Below are 11,989 nucleotides of genomic sequence, written 5' to 3' on the forward strand. Positions count from 1 at the left end.
GATGAGAAGAAAGAGGAAGGAAAGGCAGGAGGATTAACCAGACGCGCGTCCGGTTTGCTATCCTACGCTGGGGGAAGGGGATTAAGGGAGGAAAAGATAGAGAGATAGAAAGACGGGAGCATACAAAAAAGAAACAATGCACGCGAGCTTAAAGAACACAGCTGCGTTCCATGGTACTGGACTCAGGATCTCAGGCATATACGTTCCGCTTTAGAGAGTCGTGTCATGGTGCCTACTGAAGGCTTGCAAGTACTAGACACAGAACGTCCAGTACTTGATGTACGGACTGAGCGTAGGGGGATTTCAACTCGCCGACGAACACGCGAAGTGTGTCCAACAATGACTGAAGCACGATGATGGTTGGTTTGTCTTCTTCAGGCAACTGGTCAGTCGGAGATTCAGTGCGCACTGTTGCCGATGTGCAGTGTGAATCTGCATGTCGCTGCGACTTCGGCAACGTAGGCCAAGCTGCATCAGTTGAGTCCATGCCTTCCTTGTTGTTCTGCTTTGTACCGGCCGTCGACGACCTCTGTGACTATGGCTTCGGCAATGGAGGCCAAGTGGAATCTCCAGAAACTGCGCGTTTTACTGCAGTTCGTTTCGTGCCGGCCGCGAAGGGTCCGGATGACAAGGGAGTTGGTGAAGCAGGGCGTTCAAGGGGCGCTGCAGATGCACAAGCATTCGTTTTCTTGGATGCACGTCGGCGCCGATTTCGCCGCATTCTGACTGTTTCGGCAACCTCGCGATGCGATGTATGGTTCCTTGCCATTTGTTTCAATACAGCGATTTCTCTTTTCATTTTTGGGCACTGTTTTGAGGAAGCTTCGTGAGGTCCATTGCAATTTGAACACTTGAGAACATTGACTATACAAGTGTCCGCAGAATGGATTTCAGCGCAGCGAGAACATACTCGCTCATTTTCGCATACGCCTCTCACGTGACCTAGCTTCATGCAGTTGTGACATTGTAGTGGCTTTGGCACAAAAGGTCTCACAGGGCGTCGGAAGTGACCCACCTTTACGTACGAAGGTAGAGAGTTGCCTTGAAAATCTATTTTCACGCAGCGTGAGGTACCCAAACGGGTAACCTTAGCGATAACGCTAGCTTCATTAGCTGGCTTGACGAGGGCAGTCAAGTCGGAGCTGGGTATGGTAGCGTCAACGTCGTAGATGACGCCGGCGACGACGTTGGAGCACACAGGGATGTAGGAGCGGACGTTGATTCCATCCAGCTCTGTGACGTTGCGTAGTACGTTCAGAGCGGCCGCATGCGAAACATCAATCGCCATGACATTCTTACGCGGGTTCACTCTGATGTCGATGATTTCATCTGGCACCAGTTCCTCGAGCAGCGCCGAAACAGATTGCCTGTTGAGGCGCTTCATGTTGCCGTTGGGGACAGCAGGAACGAAGATGATGGTGCTGGCCTCGGGCCTTCGCGGCGCTTCTTCATTTGGTACGTGCGGAGATGAAGAGGGCCTAGTGTTGCGCCTCTTCGCCTTTCGGCTTAATACAAGTTCGAAGTCGTAATCAGATGACCCCTCACCTGTCAGTGAGTGGACATCCTCGCTGTCATAGTCGCAGTAAGGGCCCGTCCGCTTCCTGGACACGGCCGCCGCTGACGCCGCAGGACCTGGCAGGTATCCGAACAGGTCCGCGTTCAGTCGCCGATGGGCACAGTATAGTAGCCTTCACGGGGTGCACATATTATTGCGCAAAAAAGGCAAGAGCTACTAAAACAGCGTTCCGCTAAGCAGACAAAAGTATTACTAGTGGAGCACAGTATAACACTGTCAATTCGAAAGCGAAATAAAATGACAAGCATGGCATGTTAAGACAAAGAGCATATATTCATGTTGTTTTCTTCCGCGAATCGCTTTGTTCTTTTCAGCGGCGGACAGCTCCTTTGAGTCCCCCATTACAAGGAAGCACGCAGATCCAGACGATGGTCTCACCGTCCAATTCCCATATTGGCACAAGCAATAACATAGATTTTGCTAAAGGATCAAAAGCAATATGTCCTCAGAAAATTTGACGTCGTAAACGGAACAAAATACCCCATATTTATTTTTTCAGGAAACGATGCTTTTGAGCTCTCTTTTGCTTTGGAGAGTTCTAAATGTGCGACACTATAAATGTTTTATTCTTTCTTTCTCTCTCTCCTCCGGTTCAGGCTGTTACACGAGGCTCATTTCATGATTACGAGTGCGTTCTATTGTTCGCCCGCCCTGCGACTCAGTTACTGACTCGGTGGCGTGTATTTTCGTTAGTTTTTTAAAAATTTTCGAACAAAGGTACTCCTCTCAGTCGCCAAAACACCGAGCCGGAATATGAAGCAGAAGCGCGAAGGCACGCAGAGGCTAATAAACAGAAACATGGCCAATAGGGAACAGAAAACGCGGCTACGGGGCACACCCGAGTAAAAACACAAGAGCGCACGAAGTACTGCCGGCTGTATACGATAGGATCGGTTTAATTCTCAGGCGCCTGCCACGGGGACTCTGCTGACCATTATTGCTATCAGAAACAGCATAACGGTCCCTAATTTGGTTAGCAGTCGAGCCTTGGGACTCTGTCGAGGCGAGAGCGGCTGCGCGGGGATTGCCGTTTCGCCAGAAGAGGCTGGACAGCCTGCTTCCCGGCGCGCCATCTCCCTCAACCTCTACCCAGACAACGCTGCAACCCGTCCGCGCGCTGTTCTGCTATTGCTTCAACTGGCCTATTTTGCATCATTAAGCTCAACTAATTTGCGCGAGCTTGGAATACTTTCGGCTCTGTTGTGGTGATCCATAATTCCTCGGCTGGAGGCGCGGTGCAGAGGCGCGCCCGCATTTGCCGTATTGCATGGCGGACGCCAGTAATTGTACGGAGGCGTTATTTTTTTTTTTGTGTGTGTGTGGAGCTGCCTCTCCTATTTTGCTCGGCTCCCACCTTTCCTCCCTCATCGGAGTTTTCCTCAAGGCTGGCGAGGGTCGAGGTGGAGGGAAGGTTTCTCGCCCGCAATCGGGATTTTGGCGAGAATGTCGTTTCGGATGTCGAACACACTGGCGAAGCGTCTTTTTGTTCTTTTTTTTATTTTGTTACCCTCGTTTCTTCATTATCGCAACAGTTAGTATCAAAAGAGACCATAGCACTGCATTTACAAGACAAACGAAAACTCGGTACCATCTTTCCTTTTTCTGTTTTTACTCGACTTTCTGCTGGAAGCTTGTGGTACATCCAGACATGCGTCCTCTTTAGATTGTTTTGCCGACCTCTCAGGTCAATTACAAATGACGCGGACTTTCTTACAATAGGTGGTTATAACGATAAAAAGATGAGCTTGTTGGTAGGGATTGCTCGTAGAAGAAAGAAAGCCGAGCAAATACGCAAGCAATTATTATTATTATTATTATTATTATTATTATTATTATTATTATTATTATTATTATTATTATTATTATTATTATTATTATTATGCGATGTGTACACACAAGGACACGGGGAAATTAGGAGGGAGTCGGCTGACAACTGCCACCTAGAGGGGAAAAACGCCTGCCTACTCCTTCGAGAAAGGGGAACATGGAGGAAATAAGGTAGGAGGAAAGAAGGAGTAAGAGAAGACGACTACACAACAAAAACAGCGCACACGTACTTCATTTCCGTTTGTGTTGTCTGGTTCGCTTCTCTTGTGTGCGTGTTTGCACGCAGTAGTTACTGCCTTCTACGATAGGCGGTTATATCGTTTGTTATTGTTGCTTTACCTCAATGTGCTTCCTGTCCAACGAACTAATCCCATTTGTGCAGTCCCAAAATAGGCGTACTATTTACTATTTCGCCATGTTTTATGGTTATGTGTAGAATTCGTTCCTGTATGCGGTGTGCGTATGCGGTGCGCATTCCTGTATGCGGTATGTATCTATGCATCTATATTCAGGGTGTTTTAGGGGCGAAGCTCTTTATAGCGGCACCTGTTCGTCCCCGTCGTAGTAGTGTGTAACCAGTCTTAAAAACGGAGGGGGCGTGCACACATGAAGGCTCCCCAAAGACAATGCGCTGCGACAGTGCGTGATATGTATCGCCCTCTCCTCTCCTACGCTTCCCCCTCTTTCTCCTCTCCTGCGGTCCCCCCCCCCCCTATCTTGCCTCGCGGCGCAGCGGCGCCGACGCAGGCAGCGCCGACGCAGGCAACCGTTCACTGACCACCCCGTATATATAGGCACTGGATTTTGACCTCCAAGGTAGTGCGTGTGTGCGATTTCTCCTGTGCGTGATTAAACAATGAAAATTCACAGCGTACATGTAAAATTAAAGTGAGCTGCAAGTCGTCATAACTCTCATCGAACCTTTAGTATAAACGCGCCCGATCTCACGTCGGTGATGATGTACTGGGCAGAATTCACGGAAGATTCACGGTTTACCGATGAACCTCCGCAGCTTCGCCCACTCATCATCATTCACTCCGTGGATATGCTGTGATTTTTTTTTTACACAATACTGATTTTTATAAAAATGCTCTGACAGTCAGGCCCCTGCCATCTTCGCAAACGAACTCTACGCCGAGGCGAAAAAACTTTGCCGCACGTAAAGTCACATTCAAATGAGTAATTGACAAAATCTTGTTAATTAACATTTTGACATGAAGTAAGAAAGCCTCGTCCTCCTTGTACACTCGTTCGTCATCTACCGCATTACGTACGTCGCCGCTTTCCATACCTGGTACAAAGCAGAAAAGACCAAACTGAACATGATCATTCGCGGAGCCTTCAAGCTTGCCCTCGGACTACCAAAGAACACCAGCACGGATCTTCTACTCCAATTACACCTCCATAACACCCACGATGAAATAATCGAAACGCAGCGCCGGTCCCATCTGGAGCGGCTCACCCTCACAGAAACGGGCCAGCACATTCTCTCTAAACTCGGCACGGAGACACGCACCCAATCCCAGGACGCGTCCGGGCTTGGCTACACGCCGACCCCATCCCGAAAAACATGCACCCTTAATACAACAATGAACGGCGGAAGCCCCGGGCCAAATCACTCATCGAAGCTTGCGGCGATACCACTGGCGACACTTTCGTCGACGCAGCTGAACATCAAGACGAACACCGCTTCGCAGCGGCTACCACTAAAGGCGGCTCGCTCAAACATGCTGCCAGCAGACTAACCCAAAACGCTGAGACGGCCGAGGAGGTGACCATCGCCCTGGTCGCCCTCGACCCAGACTTCCACACTATCGTGAGCGACTCCCACACGGCAATCAGCAACTATATCAAAGGTCGCATCTCACAGCAAGCATTACGCATCCTACACCAAACCCCTCACTCACCAGGAAACAAAATCACGCTCGTCTGGATTCCAGCACATGCCGGCGACGTCCATCCGCACCTCACCAACCACAACGAGGTCGCGCGCTCCGTAGCACGAGGCCTAGTCAACCGTGCCGGAGACAGCGCAGGCGTACCGGCGGAACCCGATCGCCTCACCAGCTAATACGACATCACGAAGGCATTTTATCTCGAAAGAAGAACCTTCCCCACCCCTCGTCACAAGATAAAGAGAGCACAGGCAACCACCCTCCGCCTGTTACAGACCAACACGTACACGTCACTGAATCGATACCACAAAATATACCCAGACATTTATCCTAACTACACTTGTAAGATCTGTAAGACCCAGGTAGCCTCGCTCCCGCATATGCTGTGGGAATGTAAACCCCAATACCCGTCCATTAACACTCGCGAGACTACCGAGACCTCCTCGTCGAGATGGCACGCCGCTCGTCGCAGCTCCCACCTCGACGACCAACTTTGATTCATGCTTAGGACTGTGCAGCGCTCACAAAAAGGAACAAGGGGCAGAAGAAGTACACAGGACAAGCGCTGCACAGGGAAGCGCTTGTCCTGTGTACTTCTTCTGTCCCTTGTCCCTTTTTGTGAGCGCTGCACAGTCCTATGTATGAATCAATACCAACTCGCTCAATTTTCTATCCTAAGACCAACTTTGAGCTAGCCAGCAAGCCCGCGAGGCTGCGAAGAGGCAGGACCTCCATCCTATAGCGTGGGATGCCTAGGCCCAACCAACTAAATTGCTGGTTTCAATAAAAGTTTATTCCTCGTCCTTATTAACTTTAGGACCATTGTGTATATTGAAGCGTTCTAGGGTGTGACAATTTATGGCATGCCCATTTTTTTAAAAATCGCAAAAAACGCACGTAATTTGAGAATAATCACCGAAATTCAAGACCCCGATCGAGGCGAAATCAAAACTGAGCGCACCGGGCGCGCAAGAAATTTGTCAGCACTGTTACGTCAGACAGAACCTCACGTGACAATTTCTGAAAAAAGGCGCGTCGCAGCACAGTATGGTCTGGAAAAACTGCAAGTCGTCCCAAATACCCAAATGTACCGCTCATTTATGAACCGCTTTGCGTTTGGTGTGTAGTGCTTATTCGTTTATTTGTTAAATTCCAAAGAAATGCAAAGAACTCGCTCGCTTGTCCGCGAGAAGTAGCGCCGCAGTAGCTGACGCCTAGGTTTAATCTCTACAGTGAAATAAAAAAAGGTAAATTGCGGTTTTCTTGGGTACAGAGCGAAAACAACAGATAAGCACTACACGCCAAGCGCAAATAATGAGCGGTTCATTTGGGTATTTGGGACGACTTGCCGTTTTTCCAAACCACATTCTGCTGCGACGCGCTTTTTTTTTTCAAAAATCGTCACCTGAGCTTCCTTTCTGATGCAACAGTGCTGACGGAATTCCAGTGCGCCCGGTGCGATTAGTTTCCGTTTCGCCTAGATCGGGGTCACAAATTTCGATGATTATTATCTCAAATTGCATGCGTTTTTTGCGATTAAAAAAAATGGCATTTCATAAATTGTCACGTCCAACTCTTCCATATAAACAACGACCGTCAAGCTAATAATTAGAAAGTCAATTAACGAATTTTTGTTAATTATTCATTTGAATGTAACTTTAGGTGTGGCGAAGGTTTATCGCCTCGGCGTAGAGTTCGTTTGCGAAGAAGACAGGGGCCTCACTGTTATTGCATATTTATCAAAAATCTGTATTCTCCGAAAAAAAAAACAAAAAAAAACACCCTGTATAAGGACTAATACTCTCAGGTTTAAATGCGCAGATATACCCGATAAAGGGGGCGGGACGACGAGCGCAGCCGTAGCGCAATTGGTAGAGCATCGGACGCGTTATTCGAAGGTTGCAGGTACGATCCCTGCCGGACGCAAGTTGTCTTTTCGTCCACTTTAATTCCTTCACATTTATGTCGTAATTACTACAAATAACGTCCCCTATACTTTCCTTGGCATTATTGTCTGTTAGTGGGGTAGCAAACCGGATGCTACAATTCTGGTTAACCTCTCTGCCTTTCTCTCGTTTTATTATCTCTCTCTCTCTCGGCTGTTAGCCCTAATTAAGATTGCGTCTAACAAAGGAAAAAACGAGCCCTTAAATTCTCCTTCTTTCGTTTATATATAATTGAATACCTTTCTTTTTTTTTTAAATTAGACTGTCGTTCGAGTGTCACTGACGTTGGCGACTATGTTTTCCTTTGTGGTTTTCTACTAATCATTTCATCTGTGCGGAAAGATGTAATGACTGTAATGATGTAATGTCTCATCATACTTAAGCTGCGCAGGAGCCAAGGGGTTATTTTGCCACAGTTTGTTTTTTATCTCATGCTTGTGCACCGGATATGCATTGATATTCCAAACTGAAGTTTTTCCTTCAAGTTGCACATCCAGCATTTAGCTTTAAAATGGGAGCAACGATTAGTTACGGACAAAATACTGAAGATTATTCAATACGCGTATTGAATAGTTATTTTAGAATATTCGCGTAGCCCCGTTTGCGTGTACTTCGCAAGTCGCGTTGCTTTTTAGTTTGAAGGGTCTCGTGTTCACCAAGTGGCGCTAGCGTGTCTCGTCGAGCGACTGAGCCGGTCGAGCCAACCCATGTACCGTGCAGCTGACGGGTTGGCTCACTTGGTCATCTGTGTAATTTCTATACGTAGTCATGGCCACGTTTACGCGTTGTATATCAAAAAGCGAAAACGAACCTCAGTCGACTTATCGATGTGGCCTCTAAAATAGATTCATCACCCTTGCACTGGCCGCCTCGATAAGAGATGGCGCTACTGGTTCAGTCGAAATCGGCCCAAAGCGTTTCGTTCGTAAGTCCTCCTTTCCAATGGCCAACCTCCTTCGCTCTTGGAATGTCCGACAGCACGATTGTGTTTATCTTCCCCAGGCATCCTCTCTGCTCTAACCTCTCCTATACTTTTCTCCACATTCCCCACAAGTGTCGCGGTTGTGGTGTCCTCGCCTGAGAGACAGTTACTGCGTCACTTACCCCCACTCTTCACCTATTTTTCCCAACTCAAGAATCTCTCTCTGTCATCTGCTCTTTACAAGCAGTTCTAGCGTAAGAACTTTCTTTCTGTGAGAATATGGGTCCGGGGACCAAATTCACAGAACTTCTCTTGCCTAGATTTTCTTTTCTGTCTTCTTTATTTTTTGCCATCAACGAACTGCTTTTGCTATGATATGCGTAGAATCAGGATTGGGTAAAATATTCTCTTACGAACATTTCTAGCGCGAAAAGTTTTGGTCAATACGGGCCCTGATGTTGATATAAAATCATAAAGTCGACATGATTATGATGCAGCGCTCGGAATATTCTAATAGTGGGGACGTAGATATACTACCGTGTATATGTGTAAAAGATTGCAAGGACTTTCCTGACAGAGCTAAGAAAGGTTCTGAAAAAAAAAAAAAAACTTAAATCAGATGATGGGGGCTGTCATCAATAAGAGAGTTCCTTGATGTCTCGACTTTATTTATTTATTTATTTATTTATTTATTTATTTATTTATTTATTTATTTATTTATTTATTTATTTCATATTCTCAGATTCGTGGAACATTCTTCTTAGAGGAGTCACTCTCGGCAGACACTGTCTGGTTAAGCAACCACGCAGAACACCGTTGACATCGATTCGGACATCTATATTCCGTCTTAGCAAAATATATCCCTGAGAGATATCGACAGAGAATGTTGCCCAAATTCTAGCCTCCAAAATAAGCGGATGACCATCGGTAGACTGGCAACGTATGGGCCCGTTACTAAATATACAACTAGATCGGGCGGTAAACATACCTGAAGCGCAAGAGAAAAAGGAAGCTTCAGGGGAAACAACGGTTGAGACAAATAAAAGGCAGGCGATGGGCGGCGAGAATATTACGGGTCTGTATTGCCGTAGTGTAATAGTTGCCTTGAAACAAAAGGTGCGAGATTCTAATAGGATTTATTGCAGTAGTAAAATGCAAGATAATCTGTCACTATAAATTTCATCAGGGCAGGGGAAGAAGACCTCAAAAATCAGCAGAGTTCAGCCTTTTATACAGTTGTGATTTCGTTCACTTCTACAGCAGTTTCTCTCGCTATTTGAGATCCTTCTTTTGCCTCGTCAACATCAAGTACTGGCACGTCTTGCTTTGCAAGATGGTTAATTACAGATATGAAGATTCTAAACGTAGCATCGTCGGTGTTGGCTCGCCAGCACGAATGTGTGTCATCATCAGCTGTGGGTGCAAAAAAAAAAAAAAAAAACGGTATGCCCATAGAACGTGCTCGCGCGACGTCGTGGGCTGAGGCCAGTGTTGTATGCAGGCAGAGCCACACAGTTCGTACTGCGAAGCAAAAAAGGAGAAGCTAATAAAGGCTGACCCGCCCTCGCTTTGAAAAACAAGAACGACGGTGTCTGCCTATATGTATGCAAACCTCTGAGATCGCTAGCCAGCTCTTGTGCATAAGCTATCGGGTGCCTGCCAATATTTCCCATGCCGTCCAGGCCCGTTCGCGAGCCGGATTTAATGATGGAAAAGAGGGAAGACGCGCGGGAACCAACGGCCGGTGACGTGTTTTTAGAGTCGTATTTCAAGCAAGTTGTCGAGGCCGTTTTAGGGCTTTTTTCCCCCCGAAAGTATAACCGAGCCCGTGAGCGGGCGGCTTCCAATTTTACGCTTCGTAAATACTTGTATTTCACTGCTCTCTCTCGGCGTGTTCGAGCAGATTGCATGCGCGTCAGTGCCAACCTGGTTGGCGAATATAGAAGGAAGAGTCAACGACGAAAAAGAACACGTCGAGAAACAATGAAAAGGACTGTAGCCACGCACGCTTCTCGAAAAGAGGGTGGCCTAGTCGTCGCCTGCGATGCGATTTCTTCTCCCCTCCTCACCCGCTTTTTTTTTTTTCTTGTAGACACCGTGCGAAAGCGGTGCTAACAAAACACGACTGAAAGTGGGTGTCGTAAACCAAGCGTCTGGTGCCCTGTGCCTACCTGATTAAAAACAATACGCTCGCTTTGCTCCTTCTTTACCTCGTTCTTCTCGCTTTTTTTTTTTTTTTCGGGCATTTCAATTTTTTACGTTGCTGCTGTTTTTTTTTTGTTTCTTTTTCTGTTTGAACCAATAGCCATTCTTTCGTATTTGTACTGCAAACTTTGCGCTCAAATCTGTGGTGTAGTGCGTAATCGCGCTATATATTTATTCATACAATATATGTTTTTTTTTACTCTTGATTTCTTTTTTCCAGGCACACGCGCCACTTACACCAGTGTCAATACGCCGAGCTGAGTGTCCGCATTGATGTGTGTGCGAATCTTCCACGTTTGGAAACTTGTGCTGGAAATTCCCGGATGACCTTATCAGGACCAATTTCGAAGGGTCCTTTATCTTCCCGCGTCTCGTCAGCAGGATATAATTTTTTTTTTCTTTTTTTTTTTTCGTAGTGTCCCAACATCCACGCGAAACACGCCCACGGAGGCGACTCTCGCAGCTTTCCTTGGGCTGAGATGCAAACGAAGGTTATTGGGTGTCAAGTCAAGCCGTTTATTACATTCTCATGACATGGCCTTTATTTAAATTTATTGAGAAACTAATCGGGATTATGTACAGTATTGCAGTGGCATAGCCCATTACAACTCGCTTAGAGTAACGAGATCATGAAGCAAGCGCCAGTTGAAAGATTGCCAGTTGCCTAGACATCTTGAATGTGTACTAAAATGCGCCTGGAGAGCGCAATACGCAGCACGGTTCTTCTTCTTTTTTTAGGGCCGTTAGGCAAATCAGAATTTTGTCACGGTATTTCCAAAAATCACTGGGCCCTTTGTGTATTCACCTAAGACGACTCGAAGGCGAAAACCACCTTCTTTTTCTTCTCAGTCGACGTATTAGGGAGCCTACATGAACGGCCGGTCACGTAGGCTCCCTAGATGTGTTTATCCTGCCCCGCCACCCTCCGAAAGCTTTGTGCACCTAGCGTGGTTTCGCACTGCCTCCAGGATCGGAGGCACCTCACCTGGTTTTGCATTAACTCCGTGATCAGCCCACCTTTGACCAAGCTACGATGTCATGTGATGACGGTGTAGGCTTATGCCACAGAAGCGAAGGAACAAGACGGCTGAACCAGAATCGACGCCAAGAGGGAACACGAGCCGTGGCTTCCCGTGCCACTGCGAAGCGCCGTCTTTTATTTCTTCTCCTGAGGTCGCGCGCTCTCCGGTTTTGAGGTCGCGCGCTCTCCAAAGAAGGGCGCTACAACGGCATTATGTGGCGTAACGTCACATGACGTCACGCCAGAATTTGTGACGTCATGATGACGGCACAAATTTTTGCGATATGTGACGCCATGACGACGTCATATGGTGGCGTCATCACGTGATGATGATTTTTCGCGACACTCGTCCCCGACGCCGCCGACGCGGGACGCCGACGGTCAAATTTCGTGTTTGATGAGGCATTTAAGGCATTCGCCTTAATAAGTCAGACCACGTGGTGGTGGTCGTGGTGGCCGTGATGAGATGTTGCTACAGGCGGTGTTAGCCTGGAAGGTCTGGCCGGTAGTTGCTTCGCCTGAGCGGTTCTTTCCGAATCTAGTGTAGTACTATATATATAATTCACTGAGTTCAGTTTTCTGCAGAAATTTTAAGTA

The sequence above is a fragment of the Rhipicephalus sanguineus genome, chromosome 1 (assembly GCF_013339695.2).
Source record: "Rhipicephalus sanguineus isolate Rsan-2018 chromosome 1, BIME_Rsan_1.4, whole genome shotgun sequence".
NCBI classification, from domain to species: Eukaryota; Metazoa; Arthropoda; class Arachnida; order Ixodida; family Ixodidae; genus Rhipicephalus; species Rhipicephalus sanguineus.